The sequence below is a fragment of the Podarcis cretensis genome (genome assembly GCF_951804945.1).
Source record: "Podarcis cretensis genome assembly, chromosome: 4".
Taxonomy (NCBI): domain Eukaryota; kingdom Metazoa; phylum Chordata; class Lepidosauria; order Squamata; family Lacertidae; genus Podarcis; species Podarcis cretensis.
In genome coordinates, this window is record NC_137173.1 from 97947340 (window position 1) to 97970097 (window position 22758).

The window sequence follows — 22758 nt, forward strand, 5'->3', positions numbered from 1 at the left end:
GAGTTTCTCTCTGTTGTTCAAAGAGTGCAGACATCTTTATCTGTATGGCTGCTAAAGACAGGAATAAAGACATGTAAATACGTTTCTGTCTGTGTCTGATTCCCCTCCCTGGGGATATGCAGGGAGGAGGAGAAGCAGTGGTGTGTTTTTCTCACAGTCTGGGAAAAATCGCCGATACGGACCTCATCTGTTTTCCTGCCGGGAGTCGCGGGGCCGGTGCCTGGAGACTGGCACATCCCTCTGACCGAGGCAGAATTCCAACAAGATCATCTTCTGGTGAGATTTGGACTGATAGTGGCTGTATCTCCCTGCGGGGATGGTCAATTCATGGAGTTGATATGTTCTTGGACATATGGAAGCCAATGGATTCTTGAATGTTCTGGGTGATTTTTTTTTTGTTGGCATGGCTTGTGCTTCAATTGAGACTCTCTTCTCCCTTTGGAATTGTGAACTAGGCAGATCATTGGCTCAAATGTACCCAACTGCCTTTGCCAATGCTGTGGAGACCACAGAGCTCCCTGTTTTCCAAGGAATTATGACCAATGAAGCAGGAAGGCTGGAGTGCGGAAATCCCGATGTGAATCTGACCAAATATAAGAAAGGGCACCTTATCATGCTACCATGAGGCAGAAACCAGGGTGAAATAATTCTCTGCCACCATTCCATCCTCCAAGAGCCATCCAGCAGATCTTTTGTATGTGGGAAATGGTCCAGTAATATCTGGCCAGACAGAGATGAAGATACCATCAGATGTCTATTGTGACAAAGTTGCAAGATACTTAAAGTCTAAAAACACACAAATTAACATGGAATTTGTTAAGTTGTGGGCGAACATAGCAGACGACACAGCAATTTCTCCAGAGCAGCTCTTTATTTGTAAGCTGGACAGAACTGAACAGCAAACAGCTCAGCCGGCCTGCTTTTATAGGCAGCCGGCTCTCAACATTGTAGCAACAACAACCCAGGGTTTCCCGCCTAAAGTAACTGACGTGGACCTGAGTGAAAACTATCTACAGTATCCCCCTGCTGGCCCAGGGTGAGAACTTCAGTACATAACAGAATTGGATGCCACAGTTAGAGAGTCCTGGGGAAATGTCCACAGCACTATCTGGTCTGCTCTATTTTTTATCAGTTTCAACTGCTGCCATTCATTGTGAGCAAGCTGCTTGAAGGAGTTTGGGCAAACATATGTTCTTTTGACCTTTGCCCATCATGGCTTGTAAAAGCAAGCTGGAAGGGTGTGGCTGGGCGGGTCCAGGAAGTGGTAAATGTCTTGTTGTGCTGGTGATGACTTAAGGAGGTGGTGCACACCTCCTTGGACATAGATGTGTTAACCACTATCACTCATTCAACATTGCTTCCTCTAAACATGCTCCAATTACAGATTTTCTTGTAGGAAACTGATTATCTGGACCTATTTGAATCCAGTTTCAGGCCCTGGCATGATGCTTAAACTGCCTTGGCTGCCCTTTGTCAAAGGAGTAGAACCTTGTTGGTTCTTCTCGACCTCTTGGTGGCCTTTGATACCAGTGACCACTGCATCCTCCTAGAGTGGCTTTGGGGGTTGGGCGCTGGGGGCACTCACTGTGTCACACCAATCCCATTCCAACCTCTAAACCTGATTTCAGAAAGCAATGGGGGGACGGGGACTATTGCTCAGTGCCTTGGGAGCTGATTTGTGGGGTTCCCCAGGGGACAAACTTTAACATATACAAAACCACTTGGACATGGGTGGAAGTAGACATTGTGCTAAGGCAATTGTTGCAGTAGCAGAAGCCTTTCCACTTGCCAGATGAAACCAGTTCCTCTCTCCTCACATATGCTGTTCTGAGGGTTCTTTCAACCCTCCCAAGCAGATTTGGGGAGGGTGCAGGGTTGTATGTGTGTGTGGGAAAGTCCTGATGCACTAGTAGGACTTGCTGTGCTGGCTTTGGCAAGAGCACCAACTTAGTTGAATCTGCCCATATAACTCCATCCAGTACTCATTTTATGTGTGAATGGGGAAAGTATCTGAACCACCTCTTTGGTCTTGAGCACCCACTCCCAAAAGAAAAGAGAAATGCCACTTCTGAGAATGTTTATATTTATGGTCACTACTAGCCAGAATTTTGTCCTGCAGTGAAACCACTGGAGATGTAGCCTTTAATATGTTTATACTTGGTATAAGCAACCCTTGGTCGGGAGAGCATGAGACTCTTAATCTCAGGGTTGTGGGTTTGAGCCTCAAACTGAGTGGGGCTTTATTTGAGCCCCATGTAGAGTGAAAAATTCCTGCATTGTGAGGGGTTGGACTAAGATGACCGCTGTGGTCCTTTCTAACTCTACAATTCTATGATCTATGAGACATTCAGATCAATCCACATTTTAATATTAACCTTCCTAATTCAAAATTCTTGAAACAATATGCAAACTGAAAAGCAGCTGTCCTTCAACATTCACTTATCCAAATTTTGTGACATAGTTCTCCAACTTTAAAAAAGTGCAAAAATGCATATATTGCTGCAAATAGCATACAAAATGCATTATATTAGGGGAAAATATTTTTAAAAATGTGCATATTGTGGAAAATTGCATACAACAATTGTATATTAGAAGTAACATGTGCTGAAATCCTGACAAATTTTCATGAAGACTTTTAAAAATTCACAAACTGTGGTGGAAATGTGTGAACTTGAACTTGACTGAAAAATGAGAAACTGAAATTGCCACATTTGACCATCGCTAGTATATAGTGTGACCTCATAAGACCTTAGTTATCCAAATCTGTATATGATCAGAACTGTGTGTCTCTTCTGAAGCTCCCTCCATGTCACAGGAACTCTAAGTCAACAGCATTTATCTAAGCTTCTGATTGTCCAAATATGTTGACATTTCCCAGTGGCTCTGTATCAAAGTAACTCCTGGGACCGCTTGTGCCTCATGAGAAAGCAGTAATAGCGTATGTACAAATGACCTTCAACTCTTTTCCCACCCTCCTGAGGTTCAGAAAGAATGTGGGAGACCTACACATCTCTCTGGTAGTGAAACACACAAGCTCATCTGCAAAAAAAGAGCATGTGTTTCTCCCCTAAGAAAATGTACAGATTTCCCCTTTGCGAGACACCTCAAATTGGGGAGGCAACGTGCAGGTCATTTGTTCCATCTTCTGTTGCCACTTTTTTGCAATGTGCAATGAATCCTTAAGGCCTTTTCTGGGTAAGGCTTCTTGGAGTATCAGACATGCTGGTCCCTGATATTCCAAATGCCACTATAGTAGGGTTACCAGACGTCCCCAGATTTGCACATCTGTCCCTGGACAAATTCCATCCCCAGAATGTCCCCAGATTTGCAAATCTGTCCCTGGGAAATGTGGCTGCAGCCTCAGCAGCCCGGAGCCAGCCTGGTAGCGCACTTGGCTGTGGCTGGCTTCAGGAGCTGCTCGCTGCCATGGCGCCCGCCATTTTTCCTCTCTGGAAGTCCCCATGTCTTGTGTGCAACACATCATATGGGGACTTCCGGAGAGGAAAAATGGTGGACACCTTGGCAGCGAGCAGCTCCTGAAGCCAGCCAGAGCCAACTGCGCTACCAGGCTGGCTCCAGGCTCCCGACTGCCGCTGCCAAAGGGAAACTGGGGGTGTCCGGTGGTACAGATCTCCTGCCCCCTGCCCCCTTTGTTTTAACCGATTTGGGGAGGCTTGGGAGTCATGGGTGCCACGCCGTTGCCCAGTTTTTAAAAAACTTTGCACATTTATGTTTCACAGGGTGCGAAAGAAGGGCTTTGCACCTTTATACAATATGCATGTGTGCTTGGGCCCAGAGTCTTTTGCTTCACATTCCCACTACTGACTCCCTGTTGCTACTCAGTTAAAAAAAAAAAAGTGTCCCCGGATTCATTGAAAAAATCTGGTAACCATACTAGGGTCCCTAGCAGTATCAGTGTCGGTGGAGGCACAAACACACCCCACCCATGTTGACTTTACTGTTCCACTTAAATCAGCGGAGAAATGTGTAGATGTCCACACAAGGGACTCTGTTGTATATACTCCTCAGTATATGATATAAAAGTAGCCAAATGACAGAGCGACAGAAGCAATCACTGGAGGGTAATTCTCCATCAGACGAGAACAGCATTGACTGTGACCCAGGTTTTCCAAAGGTTCACTGCGAAAAATATTCTAGCGGGTGTGATTTGATGGTGTGAGTTTCTGGCACAGAGCCTGTGTGGAGCCATGATTTCTAAGAGAGTCAGAGATTGAACACATAACTGGGTCAATTCAGTGCTGAGATTCCCGCACACACACCCTGGGGATCGTGCCGGTCAGACTGCGGCTGCATCAGGGGAGTGTCACGTTTTTTAACGTTCCACCACCATGCAAGCAATCCATGCACGTATAAAGTAAATCCAGAGGGCTAGGCTAGAAACCTTCAGCACAACATGCTAGTTATGTGCATGCAAGTTTTGCTAACGTGGAGCGTGGGAGCTGGAGGCCAGGAGCTTACCTGTCTGCACACCTGCACGTCACTGCTGAGAGGAGCCCTGCAGATGTCTAAATCAGCAGCTGGCACCATCAGACTAAGGGCTACCAGAAAGCTTCAGGAGCAAAGTTGGAACAGAGACCTGGCGTCAGCCTTCGAAGAGGCACTGAATGCACCTGCAATGCTGTGGTTTGCTTCATGAGAAGCAGCGAGGGAGGAGGGAGGAGCAGATGCAGTCATAAGAGGCCTGTCCGAGGTCCTCGCCTCACAGTAGACAGCCCATCCCAAAAGCCTTTGCCGCATTGTGGTGCAGAGCAACCGGCCATCACCTAGGCTTTGGTGCTAAAGTGTTTCATGTGCTTGCTGACTTAATATAGAATTCAACAGTAAAATCTCTTTCAAGGTTATGGGGGGCAGGAAACAGTTTGGTTAATCTGCCACCTGGAGACTGTAATCTATAATGATTTTGCTGTATGGTGGCATGTATGCACGGTGACATTTCAGATAGATAAAGGATGGTGTCTCTAGACTAAACAAGCTTGGGTCCTACTATCAGATCAATGTGGACAGACTCAGAGGCCCCTTGAGGTCTGACCGATATCTAATGGATTCTGTGCTGATAGGCGGCAGAAGCGGAGCCTACGTTATCTCTATATCAGAGATTAAATGGGCGCTCATACAGCTGATTGGCTCGGCAAAACCCAGCACCTTTTCTATGCTTTTAGTCATCAGAGAAGGGTTGAAAAAGGAATTAGTAACACAATCTCTCAGTAGTAGGTATTTAAATTGATTTCCTGTCAACACAAAGGTTTCTTCCAAGTTCAGCAAATGAACACAAGACCTCTGCTAGCGTGTAGTGCTAGGGCCTTTGTGCACAATCCCTGCAGATGTTCCACAAGCACATTTTTGTCTGATCTGTCTCATGCCAAGGTAACATTCTGTGACAAACCTCCCTATAGCAAAGGGGAGGCAGATGCAAATCAAGACAGGGTAGGGACAAAGCAACACGGATCTGTGCTAAGGAATTTGTCAGCGATGGATGTTTGTGTGTGTAGACAGCTATAGGTCCCAGGAACTGAAGGACAAGCCCAAGTGAAAAGGGAGTCAAACATGGTGAAAGAAACCACCTGGTGGTCCCCAAAAGGACCAAGATGGAGGTGGAAGGAGCTGAAAATCTGGATTTGAGACAGCGCAAACCATTTGATCCAGAGGGGCAAGTGCAGTGGAGAACAGGACTAAAGGATCAAGGGCAGCAAAGGCCAGGATCCACATGAGCCAACTGCTTTAACTGAGAGGAGATTCGGACAGGAGGGCAGGAAGAAGCTAAGAGAAAAGAATCTTTGTAGATAAACTTCAACCATCTCTCCTCCTGCAAGCATGTCTCTTCCAAGGATAAAGTTTCCCTCCACCTTTAGGCAAGATAATTGGAAAAGGTGATGACAACGACAACAACAAATGATGATGATGATGAATTCAGGGGTCACTCTGGATCATACCCTGAATCCCTTCCAACTTTTGTGAACCTGTGAGGCTTGAATGTAAAGGAGGGCAAGTAGTCAGGGTAATGGCATTGGCTGCTCAGACATCTGCATCTACAGAAAATGAGCGCATGGCTGGGCCTTTCCCCCCACTCCTCTCACCTGGCTGTTAGGTAGAAGGAAAATAGCGAGAGTTTTAGTGTATGCATGTGTAGCAGGAACCCCCCACCCCAATCATTCAGTTTGTACAAACTTCACACACACTCACACTCATACACTACATACGCTATGCTTCTGTTATAAATTCATAGAAAATCAACCATACATCGGTTTTGCACTGTTCCACTTTTATTTTACTCCATGAAGGAAGGACTACAAAATGGGGAAGGTTTGATACAGGGCAGTCATAATCCCTTCACCATCCCAGCACATCCACAGGAGCCCTGCCCAGTTGCTATGCCAACCCTGATGGTCCTAGACAGAAGACAATCAAGATAACAAAGAACTTGCATATGGGAGTGGATTCAGCATGGACTGGAACAAAGGACAATGATCAGATCTTCCCTCAGGGGGCAGGAAACTGCCAACTCCCCTTTGTCTCCTGGAAGTGACTCATGGGGAGGGGGAGAGAAGGGAACCAGCCAGGTGACAGGACACTCAGGTTACCACCGCAACTCCTCCCTCAACCCCTCCTTTCTGTAATGTATGCATGATGTTTCTGGGGGTGGGCTTGACCTAGAGGAGGGGAATTTCAAAAGTTTTTATAAGGTCTTGCACACCATTTTTCTGTGTCTTTCCTCTCACCTGCAAGTGAGGGGAGCACCCTGTTGCAACAGTCAATAAAGGCCAAGCCTACAGGCTGCTGATTTGCTCCAATTTACTCTGGTTGGTGTCTTTACTTTTTGTCCAAGGGAGCCCTCGGATTTTTCCAGTAACACATGTGAGCTGAAAGTGGAATACTGGACTCTAGAGAGTGTGATCTGTTGTGCTCTGTGCTGAATCTAAGCTGGCTTCTCTTGCAATCTAAAGGAGAAGCAAGATCTGTTGGAGTGTTGATGATGTGAGCCCCAACATCCTGTGCTCTGGTTGTATATATGTGTGTAAACAAAACCATATATCCCAACGACGCCACAGTCTCCTCTAACCTTCGTCCCAAGGAAAGCGAACCCTGGCTATGTGCCGGGACCCCTGGAGTCTCAGTAAGAATATCAAGTGTCTGCAAAGGCCGAGGTGTTGCATGGGGAATCAGAATACAACCTTACTCTTTGTGACCTTGCAGCAAACAGAAGAAATGGAAAATGGAGGAGAACCAGTCTGGGAAACTTTGCTAAGTTGAAGTTCAAATAAGAGGGGTTTGATGTTTTTGTTTTTTTAAGGGAGAAGGGCTCGATAGATCAGTTATGTTCAAAAAATTCAAAATGGAGACAATGACTGGTTGAATGCTCATCACGACAGCTGAGCACACCTGCTCACCTTTCTAGCAAAACTGCCTCTCTGTATGGGGTGTGCAGTGTCAAGATATGACATGCATGCAGGAGAGGAGACGAGATGGGGGGAACAATGCCTTGTGGCTGGAAAATAGCTCCCACTCAGAAGAATACTTTATGGCATCATGAGGTAGACAAAAGGAAAGGAACTCTAGCTCATGTTAAAATTGGAAAACAAAGCTATATTATTCCCTCCACTTTTTTTTTTTAAAAAAGAATCCCCTCCTTTTGCTGTCTAACATCCCTCTCTCTTAATGTAGGTAATTAAAAAAGAAAAGAAAAAGTAGGTGCACATAGGGTAAAGAAAAGGCTTAAGGGCTGATTGCATTTGAAGCTAGCATAGGAGACTCAGAGGTGCATGAATTTATACTGCCAGTTGCAAAACCGAGCTCACCCTGCAAGAGAACATTCTGTCTTCTTTCAAAATATTACAGCCGTCTTCAACCTGTTGCATCTTGGCACTTTTGAAATACTTGAACTGTGGTGAATGCACTGGCTCCACAAAGCAGAAATAATAATAATAATAATAATAATAATAATAATAATAATAAAAATAGTGTTATTGTTATTATTATGGTTCACAGAATAGCCAGGGAGTTGCATTAAAGGTAAAGGTAAAGGGACCCCTGACCATTAGGTCCAGTCATGGATGACTCTGGGGTTGCGGCGCTCATCTCGCTTTATTGGCTGAGGGAGCCGATGTACAGCTTCTGGGTAATGTGGCCAGCATGACTAAGTTGCTTCTGGCGAACCAGAGCAGCGCACGGAAATGCCGTTTACCTTCCCGCCAGAGTGGTACCTATTTATCTACTTGCACTTTGACGTGCTTTCGACTGCTAGGTTCACAGAATAGCCAGGGAGTGGCCTTATTTGTTGCTAATTGCTTCACAGAAAATAAAGTGGCCTGCTTCAGCCATCCCATAAAGCAAACAATGGTTCCTTCCTTACCCCTGCTACCACCAGGAAACAAGCCAAGTAGACAAACCGGGGCTCGCGTTTTTCTCCCTCTGAAACAAACCCTGAGCAATAAGCCAAGATCAAACCTTGGTTGCTCCTTGTGGTTTACATGGAGACAAAACTGAGCCAGAAGTTGCCTGTGCATTGCCACCTTCACAGCAGTAACTGAGATCTGATTCAAACTGTTCAGACTACTTTTTCAAAACATCTAGTGACCCCAGATGGGAATGTGCATCAAGAAGTACATCTAAGCAGTTCATTAAGGCCTGAATGAGCATTGAAATAATGCACGTTTTCCCCCCTTTAACAACTGGTTATTTATTAATGTGTGTTGTCTTGCTTTTGTAAGCGACACTGAAAGTTCTGCTGAAGGGCAGGGAAACATAGAAATCTTTTAGATAAATATCCTCCGCATTGGCTACACGCATGGAAGCCTCTTCCCACACAGGGATGTCATATCAGGGCAACTATCTAGGGGACAAAAATTGTATTGCCCGATGTCCTGAAATTGTTACCGGAATTTATGCAATAATAACAAGTCTGTAGTACAGCCTGCTAAGTAGCGATCCAGATTGAAGATCTTCTATTTAACCACACACTTAAAGCCTATTGTCAGGGAACTGCCATCGGAGCCAGAGGGAGAGAGAGGGCTCCAGAGGGATTCCGGAGAGCGTCCCGGGATGGGGAGAAGCAGCCCATCTTCTGGGGAAGGAAATCAGCGTAGCACCAGTGGAGAAGGGGGGCAGATGGGGGAATCGGCAAGGCGGTCCCATGACTCCTCACCGGGGACCAGCGGGGAGAGCACGGGTCCTCCGCTGCCCACACCCTCCTTGCGCAGAAGGCTTCCGCACAGGGAGAGTAGGCGGAGACTAGGCGTCAAAGAGCTTCTTTGCTGGAAGAAGTTCAAGAAATGCCCACTGACGGATTCTGCCAGCGATTGAGACAGCCACGGGTGAGTGGCTGTCCGGACGGAAAAGGTTCACTCAGGCAACCCAGCCAGGTGTGGTGCCAGTTCACGCACGAGCAACCCCTAGAACCATTACACCTATGATGCTCAAAAATTTATGTGAACAAATGTCTGCGTTGCAGTTATCTTGTAGGGACTCTCCTTTTCCTGGAAAGGAGCAGCAGCTTAATTTCGTTTTTCTCAGTCTGGAATAACATGAAACTTTCTCATTCGCCACGTTTAGCTTTCTCTACAGGCAACTTATTGTCTTGATTGAGGCCTAAGAACATAAGAAGAGCCTTCTATCTAGATCATGTCAATGGCCCATGTAGTTTTCACAGTGGCTGCCCAAATGCCCACGAGAAATGCTCAAGCAGGATTTACTCCCCATGATCATGATAGGTCAGCCAGCTTGGTGATTACTTGCATTTCTCAAAATGAAACCTCTTAAAAAAAAAAAAAAACCCCACTAGCAAGCCCCCCTCCCTTTAACAAAGGAAATGTAATGTCTGATAGTGATAGCAATATGGATGACAACCTGTCAGTGAGAACTATTTTTGGCATAGGAGACAACTCCTAGTTCCTTTCGCCCTCGCCCCCAACAAAAAATATCTGAGGGGGCTGGGCCCCTCCAAAGTTGATGGGCATTGTCTTTTTTATATATATATAATATTTATTGGTGTTTCAAAAAGTTACAAAAATAAAAAAAGAAAGAAAAAGAAAAACAGAAAATACAAAATACAAAATTCAGAAAAAATAAAAACAATTAAAAACAAATCCATCTTTCCATATCTTATCTATCATTTGCTTGTTTCCTTGACCTCCTCACACCTCCCTTTTTTGTATTCTAGTTCATTAGTTGTTTCAGCAAATCCTTTCCTTCTTTGTTTTTAAGTTGATGGGCATTGTCATTCAAATGGTATGTGATCAATTATGTAGGAGTCGGCATACCTGCCCTCCCCCCAAATATTTTATTCAAGTTGGCACCCATGATACTAGGAATCAATTCAAAATTGGGATGCAAGACTACATAACAGTTTATGAAGACCATGGGACTGCCACTGAAAATAGCAGCCAGGTTAAGCATCCCAGCTCTTCCAGGTAACATCTTAGTCAATATATTACTTGTTCCGCTGTCATTTTTCAGACTTCCAATATCATTGGCCACTAGACCGGGAAAGGGGGGGGGGAAGAGATGCATCACTGCGTCAGGACATTTTCAAGCCCACCTTTATAGTCAAAGGGAATAGAAAAAACGCTTTTTAAAAAAACCTCAGAGAGATTCTCAGGATGCTGAATTCTGCCCCCAATACAACACGCTTGCAACATATCACTGATCTACAGCGCCAGCCATCAAAAGCAGATACTATGGGGGCCCCGATCTTCAGCAATGCCTATCTGAAAATGTGCCTGGGAGTGGGAGTTTGTGGCTCCCAGAGGAAACAGTGCCATTGAGATTGCCTCTCTTGGAGAATAACTTTGTGGGGGCTGGGTAATCTGAGCCAGACTTCACAGGACTTGGATTTCTGGCACACTGCAAGATTTCTGGGCAGGATTCTTGGGAACGAGGCAACTGTATACTGCAGTGGTTCCACCGGAAGTACAGCAGCGGTAGTTAAGATTATTTAATACCTGTGAAAATACAGCTCTCCTGTTGATGTCGTAACATTTTGTATTTGCTTTGTAAGTAAGAGGTTGCACCCTGAACTTTGTACGGTTCAGCATTAAAGCCCTATTTTATCCTGTGAGGGGTAGGCATGCATGGTATATTTTTGTATCGCTGCTGCTTCCCCTTCCCTTGGTTTGTTAACCTCCCTTTCTTTAGTCTTGCCAAAAATGGAGTTGAAAGCCGGAGACACAAACAGCTGCCGATGTAACAAGCTCGTGCCAAAAGCAGCCATATGGAAGTGAATTACAAGAAACAGCGTGAAAAGATACCCTTTTTTGCTTTTGAAATGTTGAGATGCAAACCTCTGCAGGCTTGCCTGGGGATTTGCAGTAGTGGGGGTTCCTGGCTGGACCCCGGGAGCGGATGGGAGCAGGGGTGGCTGTTGCAAAGTTTTCCATGCTTTCTGCATGCTGATTCCAGGCCATATGTTGGAGACACGTCCCATCAGCGTGAGTTCATTGGCTCCCTCCCTGGTTTATTTTATTTATTTATTTCAACAATGTATACATGCCACTTAATACCATAGTCTCTAAGGGGTCGTACGGTAGGGTTACAAAAGATACAATGAAATCAGCTGAAATGAACCTTTACATTGGGAAAACTTGCTTGAAATGCCTGCGGAAACAGCAAGCACTGAAAGTTCAACAGGGAGGAGGCCAGACTGATCTCAGCTTGAGCCCACAAAACCAATGGCTCCTGGTGGATACAAGCTGGGCACCCAAGCCATGGACAACTCCCCTGAAGACCTTGGTAATATAAGGGCAGGGATATAAGATGATATTTCTTCAAATGCCAAGGGTGCTTCTTTTACCAAATGTTTATGTCTTTTACTTATGTCGTTTTTACTGAGTACCCCATGAATATGGTGGCTTTTCTGCCACTCGTAAGGACAGCATATTTCTCTGCCAAAAGTGTGTCTATACACTGGTGTCAAAGGGAGGCTTCCCTTTACTATTTATGCTTCTGGATCAGTCATGGTCTTCTGTTATCGCCTGCTCTCTGCCTCCTTCAAACTGGAGGTGCCAGGGGTTGGACCCGGGTTCTTCTGAATGCAAACATGTGCTCCGCCTCTGAGCTATGTGCCCTCCAAAGCTCAGGAGGCCTTCTGATGTCATCTCCTGGAAAACAAGGGGATACCAACCAGCCCAGAGTTTGCTAAGCTGCCACTAATCACTTTCTCTCCAAAAGCACAGGCAACAATTCTCCAAACGATTTACATAACTGAGCTGACGCCTCTGGAATTCCAAAACTCCAAGCAGTTACCTGATTTACCTCTATGGTTGGGACAGCCCTGGGGCTTTCACAGTATTTTGTACAACAGGAACAAAAGCACACTTCCCCCAAATCATATTTTAATAGATGCACCCTTTCATTTCCCCATTTTTGGCCAGCTTCTGGTTTTGCCACTGTGAGAAGGAAAATACTTGATGGCTGCTGTCTGGAACAAACAAGAATACTGTCTGTGGGTCTTTACTAAATCAATGCAAACAGCCCTTTGCTTATGAGAGCTGCTGGATCCTCCAGATGATCTCCAGTGGTTTCTGGGGTGCAAGGCGATATTCGTGGCCTCATGCCATGTACACAGCCTGCATTTGGTCAGGGACCAATTCAGTGTGCAACTCCGTTTAAAGCACTGGCTGAGGCCTGCATTTTCAGGAATCGCTTAACAGCTGGAGTTGACCAGAACGCAGCTGCTCTCTGGCTACACCCCATTTACTCCCCACATCATCATCAAGGGCTGTGAAGGGAGGAGGCGCATGCCAATGCCTGACCACCCAGGGATCATATTCTTTCCACACTCTGGAGCCAGGCAGCTTTGTACATATTTTGCAATGCTAGAGGAATGAAAGTGGGCCACAGAAAGGTCAGAGACTGGGCTAAAGCTGGTGTATAAACTGGTGTTATGCCCCATCTGTGCTCTGGGGAGCTTAGGACAACATGTGTGAGGTTCTTGGGCAGTTGCCTCTCCAGGCACCAGCTTATCCCAGGACTTCTTAGCTTCAATAGGGTTGCTTTCTCATGTGCCATTTTAAACCAAGTACAGCCAGGCCACAAGGCTTAAATTTCAGTAGAACCACAAGAAAACATCTCAGTAGATTTCAAATGCTCATTTGTTTTTGGCTTTCATACACCATCCAATCAACCAAGCCTTTCAGTGGTTCACCAATTTAAAAAGTGAACTTAAAAACTATCAAAAAATAAAAACAAAAAAAATCAATATTTTAAAAACCCTTCTACCAGCACAAAAGCTCCATGTAAAATCAGCTTAAAACCATCATGAAGCAGCATAAGATCAAATAAAAAGGGAAAGCAAAATAGTTCTCTGATTCCACTGGCTTTATTAAAAGGCCCAGAAGAATAAAGAAGATTTTCACTACAAAATCCAAAGGATCCAAATGTAGGCTACAGATGAGCCTTTCTAGGGAGAGCATTCCACAACCAGGGAGCTACCACTGAGAAGGCTCTCTTCCTAGTAACCACCAGCCTTGCCTCTTTAGGCTTAATATATTGCTTCATTATTTTAAAATATATTAAGACAACAATCCAACAAAACAGAAATACACTTCACCCTTCTTCTGCCCTGGGTGCAGCCAGCATGCCTGTTCACATTGCAGATTGAACCATTTCACCTTCTATTGCCTGCTTTTTAACTGCAGAATGCCTAGTATCCAGCAAAGTTGGTTACTTGACCATTTTTCTGAAAACATTTCCCCACTCGCACAAGCTGTCCTAGGATAGCTTTGCCAGCTGAATCGATTACCAGATCATCTCACTCCACAATCGGCAAAACTTTTAAACCACCACCTACAGAACAATTTTCTTCTTCTTTCACGTCTCATATTTCTGTATATATATTTAGCTTTCCTTTAATAAAAAAATGGAAGTATACTAGTCACTTTCGTTCTTACCCTCCAACCCCCCCCCCCACAAGCTTTGCATTGTTTTTATGGATATTTTATTATGTAATGGTAATCTTGTAAGTTGCTCTGGAGCTTCCTTCTTAGTGGGTGAAGCAGTAAAGGAACTTAACTTTTGGAGTGCTGAGAGTAAGTTACCTGCCTTCAGAGGATCCAGAAGACCCCCACTTTCTGTGGGATCATAGCTCACTAGGAAGGGACCCTGGGCCTGCCCAGACATCTGCAGCCAGGCAGTCTCCCCATGGAGAAAGATGGCCCCATAGCAGTGGCGTAGCGTGGGGGGTGCAGGGGGGGCCGGCCGCACCGGGCGCAACATCTGGGGGTTAAGGGTAGGGGGCGCAAATCCACGGGTTAGGGGGCGCAAATTACTTGCCTTGCCCCGGGTGCTGACAACCCACGCTACGCCACTGCCCCACAGGCCTTCCTGGGGCAGATGTGAATGGGCAGAGTTTGGGGCTGGCCCAGCAGGCAGGGCTGGACCGACATTTTGGCACGTGAGAACTACAAAATTGCACCTCCCAGGGAAGAAGGGGCAAATGAAGTTCTACATCAGGTACAAGAGGGAAATAATTATCAACTTTGGGGATAAGGGCAGAAGACCAACGATGCCTCCTGTTTGCCAAGAGGCTGCTTCAGAAGCAGGATGGGGTGGAAGCATAGCTGTCAACTTTCCCCTTTTCTTGAGAGGAATCCTGTTGGGAATAAGGGAATTTCCCTTAAAAAAAGGGAAACGTTGACAGCTACGGGCGGAAGGGATGGCCGATGCAGTCGACAAGCAGCACGCCACGGCTGCCATTGTGGCTGTGGCAGCAAGGAATGCATTGCTTGGAGACTGCTGCCCCCGTGGAATCTGCTGCTTGAGGCAGTTGCCCCACCTTGCCGCATGGGTGGGCCGGCCCTGCCAGGAGGCAAAGCCCCCTTACCCTTTTGAGGCGCTTCAGGTCGGTAAGGCATGGAGTGGCTGCGCCAAAGGCAGCTGGCGATTCAGAGGACGACTCTGGAGTGACTCTGGGGGGAGTCACTCGCACCCAGGGCCTGCCCCCAAGGCACTTTGGCGGACCCCCAAATGGCACCCCCCTCCCACCAGAAAAAAAATGGGCTGAGTGCAGATCGAGGCAGGGAATGAAAATACAGTGGCACCTCGGGTTAAGTACTTAATTTGTTCCGGAGGTCTGTTCTTAACCTGAAACTGTTCTTAACCTGAAGCACCACTTTAGCTAATGGGGCCTCCTGCTGCTGCCACGCTTCCCAGTGGCGTAGCGTGGGTTATCAGCAAGGCAAGTAATTTGCGCCCCCTAACCCATGGATTTGCGCCCCCTAACCCGTGGATTTCCCTAACCTCCAGATGTTGCGCCCGGTGTGGCCGGCCCCCCCTGCACCCCCACGCTACGCCACTGACGCTGCCGGTGCACGATTTCTGTTCTCATCCTGAAGCAACGTTCTTAACCTGAAGCACTATTTCTGGGTTAGCGGAGTCTGTAACCTGAAGCGTCTGTAACCTGAAGCGTATGTAACCCGAGGTGCCAACTGTAGACCTGGGGTCTACCGTTCCAGGCGATTCTGCCGCCCGAGGCACTTGCTTCCGCGCAGCCCTTTGGTTAGGTCGGCTCTTCTCGCACCCGACGCCGAGGAAAGCGGCGTGACCCACTGGCGAGGGGGGCGGGCGCCTTCCCCGCGGATGCCGGGGCTGCCCTTCCCCCGCTTGCAGAGAAGGGCCGCTCGGGGAGCCCTCTCCGGAGAGGCGCGCGCCTCCGCTTCCCTCGCGGCCTGCGGCTCCAGCCAGCCGGCCGTCCATCCAGTGCCCTCCTCGGCCTCCGCCCACCCCCGGCTCCCCTCTCCTCCGCCGGGAGGCCGGGGGGAGAAGCCGGGCGTTTCCCCCGCAGCCTCCCTCCTCGAGTGGGCGTTTCCCTGGCACCCTCTGCCCGGGCACCGGGGACCCAGATGCCGCCCTTCCTCCTTCTCCGCCCATTGATGGTTGGGGGGGGGCTCTGCCCTCCCCAGGCAGTAAAGCCATTCATGCCTCGCCTGCATTCCAAGCCGCGCTTGCATTGCCTTCTTCCCCCACCCGACCCCACCCCGCCACCTTTTGGGTGGAGCAAGGAAGGGAGGTGGGCTTTTGTTTGGGTTGGTGGTGCCTCCTCCCCGCCCAGCCCCACCGCCCCCCTCTCCTCCTCCTCCTCCTCCTCCTCCGCCCACCCCCACCTTGAGGGCAAGGAGAGAGGGAGCGAAGCCGCCTCTGCCGCATCGCATCTCTCCTCTCTCTCCCTCTCTCTCTCTCCCCCCCCCACCGCTTTCTCTCCCCTCCCCTCGGCCCACCCTCACCGGGGCCCCAATGCAATCCGATGCGTCCCCGGTAAGGTTCCGCTGCTGCTGCGCTACATTGTGCCCTCTCTTGTTTCGGGAGCCTCCACCCACTGGCCCACCCTGCATTTAGCACATCATGTGATCCGGGTAAGTCATTTGCAAGTACAAGAGTTCTCTGTGTTGGCCCCCCCTCCCCTCCCCTCCCTTTCCATCCCCCCCCCCATTCATTTCCTGAGAACTGCATAGAGCTGATGAGGGGAGACGTGTGGATCCACCGTGTGGATGAGGCACCCGGATTTTGTGTGTGTGTGTGTGTGAATGTGTGGGTAAGTGAGTGAGAGCCAGAGGAAAAAGAGGGGGACCTGGATAAGGGAAAGGAAATTTTCTTCTGCTCTGCAGCTCCTGCTCAGGTCTGTGCCTCTTTAGTTTCTTCTCGAAACAAACCTAAAGAAAAATAATCTGGATCCCTTGTGCTGTCCCGTCCAGGCACTGCATTTTGTCTTTGGGGGGGGGGTTGAGGTTGGTTTGTTTTTTTTAAAGAAAAAAAAATCTAAAGAAGTGTTTGGGCTCTTATTGGAGGCGCGGGTTTTTAACGAGGGCAAATAAAGAAGGGAAAAAGGGGTTTTTTTTCTTCACCTAGCCAAGGAAAACATACTATTGGGACATTCTCAGTCCTGCTAAGGGGAATCCTAATGCATGTTAAGCAGTGTAAATTGACATTGGGGAAAACTGTTGGCTCAAATATTGGGGGGGGGGCGAGGTTTGAGAGGGAAACAAAAACAGCAGGTTGAATTGGGAGTTGTGCTGTACTAGTTTGCCACTCAGTTATTTGCCTGGGTGTCTGTGAGGGGAGAGATCGGCCAGCAAAGGGTTAAGGTTCTGATGACACTTTCTCGGTCTTAATTGTGCTACAACCATTATTGTTCTGGTAATAATGGTATGGAACTGTCACTTGCCACAATATTGCTCATGCAGTGGAAATTTTTTTTATTTATTTTTTTTGGTGGGGGGAACAGATGGTTTCTGCCTGGCACTCCCCCCAACCCCCACCTTTCCATTAAGGTAGCCCTGGCTGGAGTTGACAAAGGGAGAAGTTTGCATTTAGACGACTAGTGATGAATATTTGAGATCCAGCCTGGTAACTGGGCTACTTGTCTCAATATAAGCTTGTGGAAATGTGAGAGTACTGACCTGGGTGCCATGAGCTGGTGTAATTGCTGGAAGTTCATATGCAGAAAGAACCAATTCTTATTTGGCTCGCTGTCCTTAGAACTTCTGATGAACTTTTTTAAAAGTGAAAAGTGGGAGGAGGGGAGCCAAACACTTAATGAAAAAAGCAGATAGAGCATGCTCTCTTTGTATTGCTTTGTGCAGCATTCTCGGTCTCTTAACATTTCCCTCTCTATGGACAAGATGCATACTTTAATAATAGTTAAGGGAATTCGGTTGATTTCAAAGCTTGCAGTGGTGGTCTCTTAAATATATAAGTACAGTAGAATGCATAATCTGGATAAACTTGCTGTAGTTGGCATTGCCAGTGCTCAATACCGGTTCTTCTTCCAGCTATTTCAAAGCAATGTATTACATGCAGTATTTAATTTCAAACCTGCTTGTATGTAGGTATGTATGTTTGTTTGCTTCTCTCTCACCCCCCCCCCATTGAATAAGCATTACCAAGCTCTTCGTGGAAGCATTTGTATTTACATCAAAAGCATGTGTATAAGCTGTTACGCCAGACATATGCCAATCAAGCAAACGTCACGCTTTAAAACCACCTAGACTTGCTCCATTCCCTCTTTCTACTGGAGGACAGAGTTGGTTAGCTAAGTAAATGGTCTGATCTGAAATGTGTGTCTCATAATGGGTGGGACGAATGGTGCTTCACTTTGCAAAGAGGAGTGGTCATCTTTTCAATGCAGGGTGTAACCCTTTTTGTCAGGCTCCTATTATTTTTTAAAGGATGTTGCAACAGAGAAAGAGAGATTGGGGGAGAGAGAAACAGAAAGCAACTGTTCAGTTTTAGCATTGGCAGCCTTTTCCTTGCTGTGCTTTAATTCTGAAAGTGCTTAAGATGGAGTTGCCTGCTGGAGAACAAAGATGTGAGACTGAAAAGACGCTGAAGGCTAACACCTTGTTGTTCTGTGCCATGAGTTAGGTCGTTTGGCTCACAAAATCCTGCTTTGATTGGCTGACAGCCGGGGAAACAAATTGGCCCAATTTAAGAGTCATGTGGTGAGGAGTGGGCTGGAGATGTCGGTTTCCATGGTGTCCTCACTCCCCCTCCCCACCCAGGCTCCAGTATCTTGGCAGGTAGGAATTCATGGCAGTCTTACAAGGCTTCTTTATATGGCCCTGGTATGTGAGCTCCATTTTCTGCCTAGCCTTCAGCCTCAGCCTTGAAATGAAACAGGAGCAGTGAAGTGTGTATATGTGCGCGCACACACACACACACACACACACACACACCCCTCTAGTGTCAGCAATGGCACTGAAAAGCTTCAGAGATGGGATAGCACAGATACTTCCTTGGGTGTGCAGATAAAGTAAATACAAGCTGAATTCCTTCCCTTATGACACCAGCACACTTATGTTTGTCGAAGTGCATCGCTGGTTGGAAAACAGAGCACTGGCACATTGCTAGAAGTGTTCGGCATACTCTCTCCATACCTGGCAAAGTGAGGCAAGTATTCTCCCTCCCTCCCTCTCTTTTTCTGTTCCTTCCCTACGTATTTGAGCGCACTGGAGAGCAAGCTTTCTAAGCGGCACTATTTCCCCTCTGCCTCATGCGCAAACACAATGATGTCACTTTCCTTTTCTGCTCTCGGGTGGGTGGGTGGGGGGAAGAAGAGGGCTGGGCCACTCCTATTTGCTCTCAGGTCACGCATGGTGTTTCCTAGGGCTACTGCGGATACCATTGTCGGGGTCAGGAGTTTCTTCTCCTACGGAATCAAAGGTGACGCTGAGGAAGGAACAGTGGGTGGCAGCGGGGGCAACTTCTGGCCATGTTCTGCATATCTCGGATGGGTTGTGTAAGAAGAACTCTCAGGATGAGGGGGCAGATGTTGCAGTCTTCTTCTACCTGTGCCAGGCAGGGGTTAAGTGATTTTTGTCAAATGAGGGATTGCAAAAGCAGGAAAAACCTCCCCCCCCCCCACAACCCAGCCACTCCTTCTGGATTTCTATACCACTCGTGTAATGTTATATTTAGGATTTCTTCCCTTGCTGCCTTGGAACACATATTTGCGTAATTCCCATACATATGCATTTGCCCTCCCCTAATTGCAGTCCTCTTCTTAAAAAATCCTCCTTCGAATTGCAGTACTGAATGTGCACAACTGCCTTCTAAGCAGCTCTTCGCAGGCTTTTATGGACCTCTGGGTGAAAGGTATCTCTCCCCCCGCCCCCAGCAAGAACATGCAGTTTACTTACTCCTGCAATCGTTAATCCACCTTCCCGCCTTTGCTCCCAAGCACCAGGACAGTGAATTGGGATCTCTCCAGGGTGAGCACTCGGTTTCATGGGTCTTTCTGGACTGGGCAGGGGTGGGGATCAGCTTCGCAGTAGGGCTAGATCACCCCTTTCATATGCCAAACGCCTCCATTTCGGCATCAAAAGGATCTCAGGCAGTAGCATGTGGGGAAGGACCATATGACCTGCTGCTGCCAGCCAGAGAATACCAGGCTGCTAGATGGACCAGTGTTGCAGTTCTCTATAAGGTGGTTTCATGGCTTCATCCACAACTTACAGACCTGCCTAGTCTTCCCAGGTGCTCACATCGGCTGCAGTAGCTCATTTGGACAGCCAGATTCCAACCCATGTCACAACTCAGTCCATGTGGTGTTTGCATTTTTGCTTAAAATATTGCAATTTTATCTTTGCTTGCAAGTGACCTTGCAAAAGTGTGGGTGGGGTCAGAGGCAAGGCAGGCATTTTAGCAAAAGGAGAATGCGGTACCTCGAGACTGGATCATGAAAAAGTGGCCTTGAAGAAAATCTGGTTGGCAGTTTTAGCTTTTTCTGAGCCGGAAAGTATATGAGAAGCTATCTAAGGCACCCAGGTGAAGTGGTGAAATAAGCCCCTGTGAAAATAATTAATTAAAAAGATCCCAGTACGGAGGAAGGAAGGACAAAGACCATGTCCAGGAAGTGCGGCAGTGCAAGGCAGGCCCCAAACAAAATTTGCATTGCTTGAAGGAAACACAAGATGATGTGTGAGAGACTGGAGAGGAATGGTGGGGGGGTGACAGGAAATAGACTGCAAACTCTTACATATCTCAGGGTGTGGTGTGAACTGTGTCCCCCTCCCATTAATAGCAGCAGATGGCGTGAAAAACAGCTGGTCTGAAGGCACCGTGGTGGAAGTGGAGAGCAGGAAGTTTCCCCCTGAATGCAGCAGAGGGCTTTGGACTGGAGTTGAGAAGGAGGTGGGGAAGACAGCAGCAGGAAGGAGGCATTCTTTAACCAGTGGGGGCTCCTATGTTGGCTTGGAAAAGGAGTTCAGAAATTGGAAAGTGAACAGTACTGCTGTTATTTATCTGAAAGTTTTGTCAGCCAGCCAGACATGCAAAGGGAGGGTGGGCTGAGGGTTGAGGCCAAGCATATAAAGTGATATATTCAGGCTTCTCTGCTGATTTTTTTTTAATGGTAGGCCGCTAATATAAGCAGAACAGCTTAACTCCCCATAACAAGCTTTTCCTTTAATTTTGTTAAGAGGGAAGGATATTACATTCAAAGGCTGTTTTTATCATGGTCCCCTATGCAGAGGAGACAAAGGGCTTTCTGACCCCCTCTTAAAATATGCACTTGTTAGTGTGGAGAGATCCCAAACTCCTGTTGCACCAAAAAGGTCGGGAGGAAGAAGTTATTCTGGGGCATTCTTATATGATGCATGATCTTTGTTTACTCTGATGGCATTGCCTTAGGTTGAGAGAGGAAGACCCACACCATTTCTTAGTGATTTCTGAGACAGGAAACTAGACCCACAGAATGCTAAGTCTCAGAAGGGTGTGTATGTGTGTTGTACAGGGGGCATGCTGCATTATTTTGTAGTGCACCAAAACCTGCTGGGACTGAAAGCTTTCAGCTAGGAGGTTGCAGTGGGTCTTCGCTGTTTGTCCTGGTCTGCACTGAACCTGTGGTTGCCAGCTAGGCATGTTTGCTTTCCGCACAAGCTCTGAGGCTGGCACAGCTGCGCATCGTTCCTGCTTATGGAGAAGGCTGCCTTTTGTTCAAGGGAATGCAGTGCTTCAGCTATGACTCTTCTCTAAGGGAGCCTTTAGGATAGGTCCGCAGGAAACACTGGCCCATTTGTTCCTCCATATCTATTTGTGTGGGGTCAGGGGGCAAGGAAAGGTCCTTCAAATTCTCTTTTCCATTTTGCAAAACTTCCCAGCCCTATGTGCCTAGAATAAGTCTTACTCTCTTTGGGAGTTCAGGAAAGTGGAGAAGCACCAAGCTAGTTTTAGCTTAGTACTGTATTGGGAGAGAACAAGTGAAGTGGATCTCTGCCTCTCTGACCCTATTGCCCATGGCGGAGGAATCTCATGCATGGAGGCCATCTTTCCAGTGTTAGAAACTCAAGATATGTAAGCTATGGCTCCTTAAACCAGGGTTCCCCGTCCCTATCTCTGCCCACCACACAAACACTGGAAGCCCATTTGCCATGGTTATTTGAAAAAAAGATGGTTCATGACTGATGCATTGTGGGATTAAATGCTTCCATATTCAAGACTGACCTGGGTCAAATTTTAGGAGTGGCAAACTTGTTTGGACAGATACAAAACAAAACACCAAAGGTAAGCATTCAAAGCAATCCAAAAAGAGAGATAAAATCTCAAGCTGGAATTTATTAGTTAAAAATGTGGATTTATTAGTAAACAAAAAGAAAGGCCAAACACATTTCGGCCTGTAGTTGTTTTAGGCCATTATCAGGAGCTATAAAATGAACAACATCTCACATAAATTTTAAACAGTTAAAAACCAATCAAATAACTTTTGAGTAAGTATATATAAACATATACATAAAGTATATATAATTTGTTTACTTGGTTTCAAATGGTTGACTTTTTGTGACGTCGTGTTCCTTTTACAGCCCTTGATGAGGGCCTAAAAGGAGGGTTGGGCTGTTGTTGTTTTTTAATTGGGTACAAGAATAATATACAAATAAGTATACCAATATTTTCATTTGTATATCACAAAAATAGCATAATAAGTGTGGAAAAACATCTACAACATATCTTTTATTATTAGTGATCAATGTATAAATTTTTGGTTTATGAATTGGTTTGAACAATTAGGAAGAAGGAAGAAAAAGGAGGGGAGTGGTAAGTGGGCTGGGGTCGGGTGGTTATGCTTCTATTATTCTACTTAGTGTGTGAGGGGTTGTGTCAGGTTGTGTATGGGTTGTCTTACTATTCACTTGTTGTATTTCCTTGGTGGTGAGAGAGGTTGGATGTGGCTTAGGGTGTGGTTGGTTGCCTTTGGTTGGCTGTAGTGAGAATTGTTTTTGTTTGTGAACGGTGTGTGAGTGTTTGCAGTAATACCTC

At 46.8% G+C, this 22758-nt stretch overlaps 1 protein-coding gene and 1 long non-coding RNA gene across 4 annotated transcripts in view; one reads left to right on the plus strand and one right to left on the minus strand.

Moving 5' to 3' along the window:
* Positions 1 to 289: 289 nt before the first annotated feature.
* Positions 290 to 19695, minus strand: LOC307214450. The gene is made up of 3 exons (XR_013838104.1): positions 19644 to 19695; positions 17406 to 18157; positions 290 to 583 (listed from the first exon to the last, which is right to left on the minus strand). It is a non-coding gene; the product is annotated as an uncharacterized lncRNA (long non-coding RNA).
* Positions 16168 to 22758, plus strand: part of KLF12 (KLF transcription factor 12) — a 235750-nt gene continuing 229159 nt past the window's right edge. Inside the window, exon 1 of one of the 3 annotated variants that reach the window (XM_079972930.1) lies at positions 16168 to 16361. The gene's annotated coding sequence lies outside the window, so the exon portion shown is untranslated. Of the gene's footprint in view, positions 16362 to 16441; positions 16625 to 22758 lie in introns of those variants that run through there. The other 2 variants (XM_079972933.1, XM_079972931.1) reach the window with 2 other exon arrangements.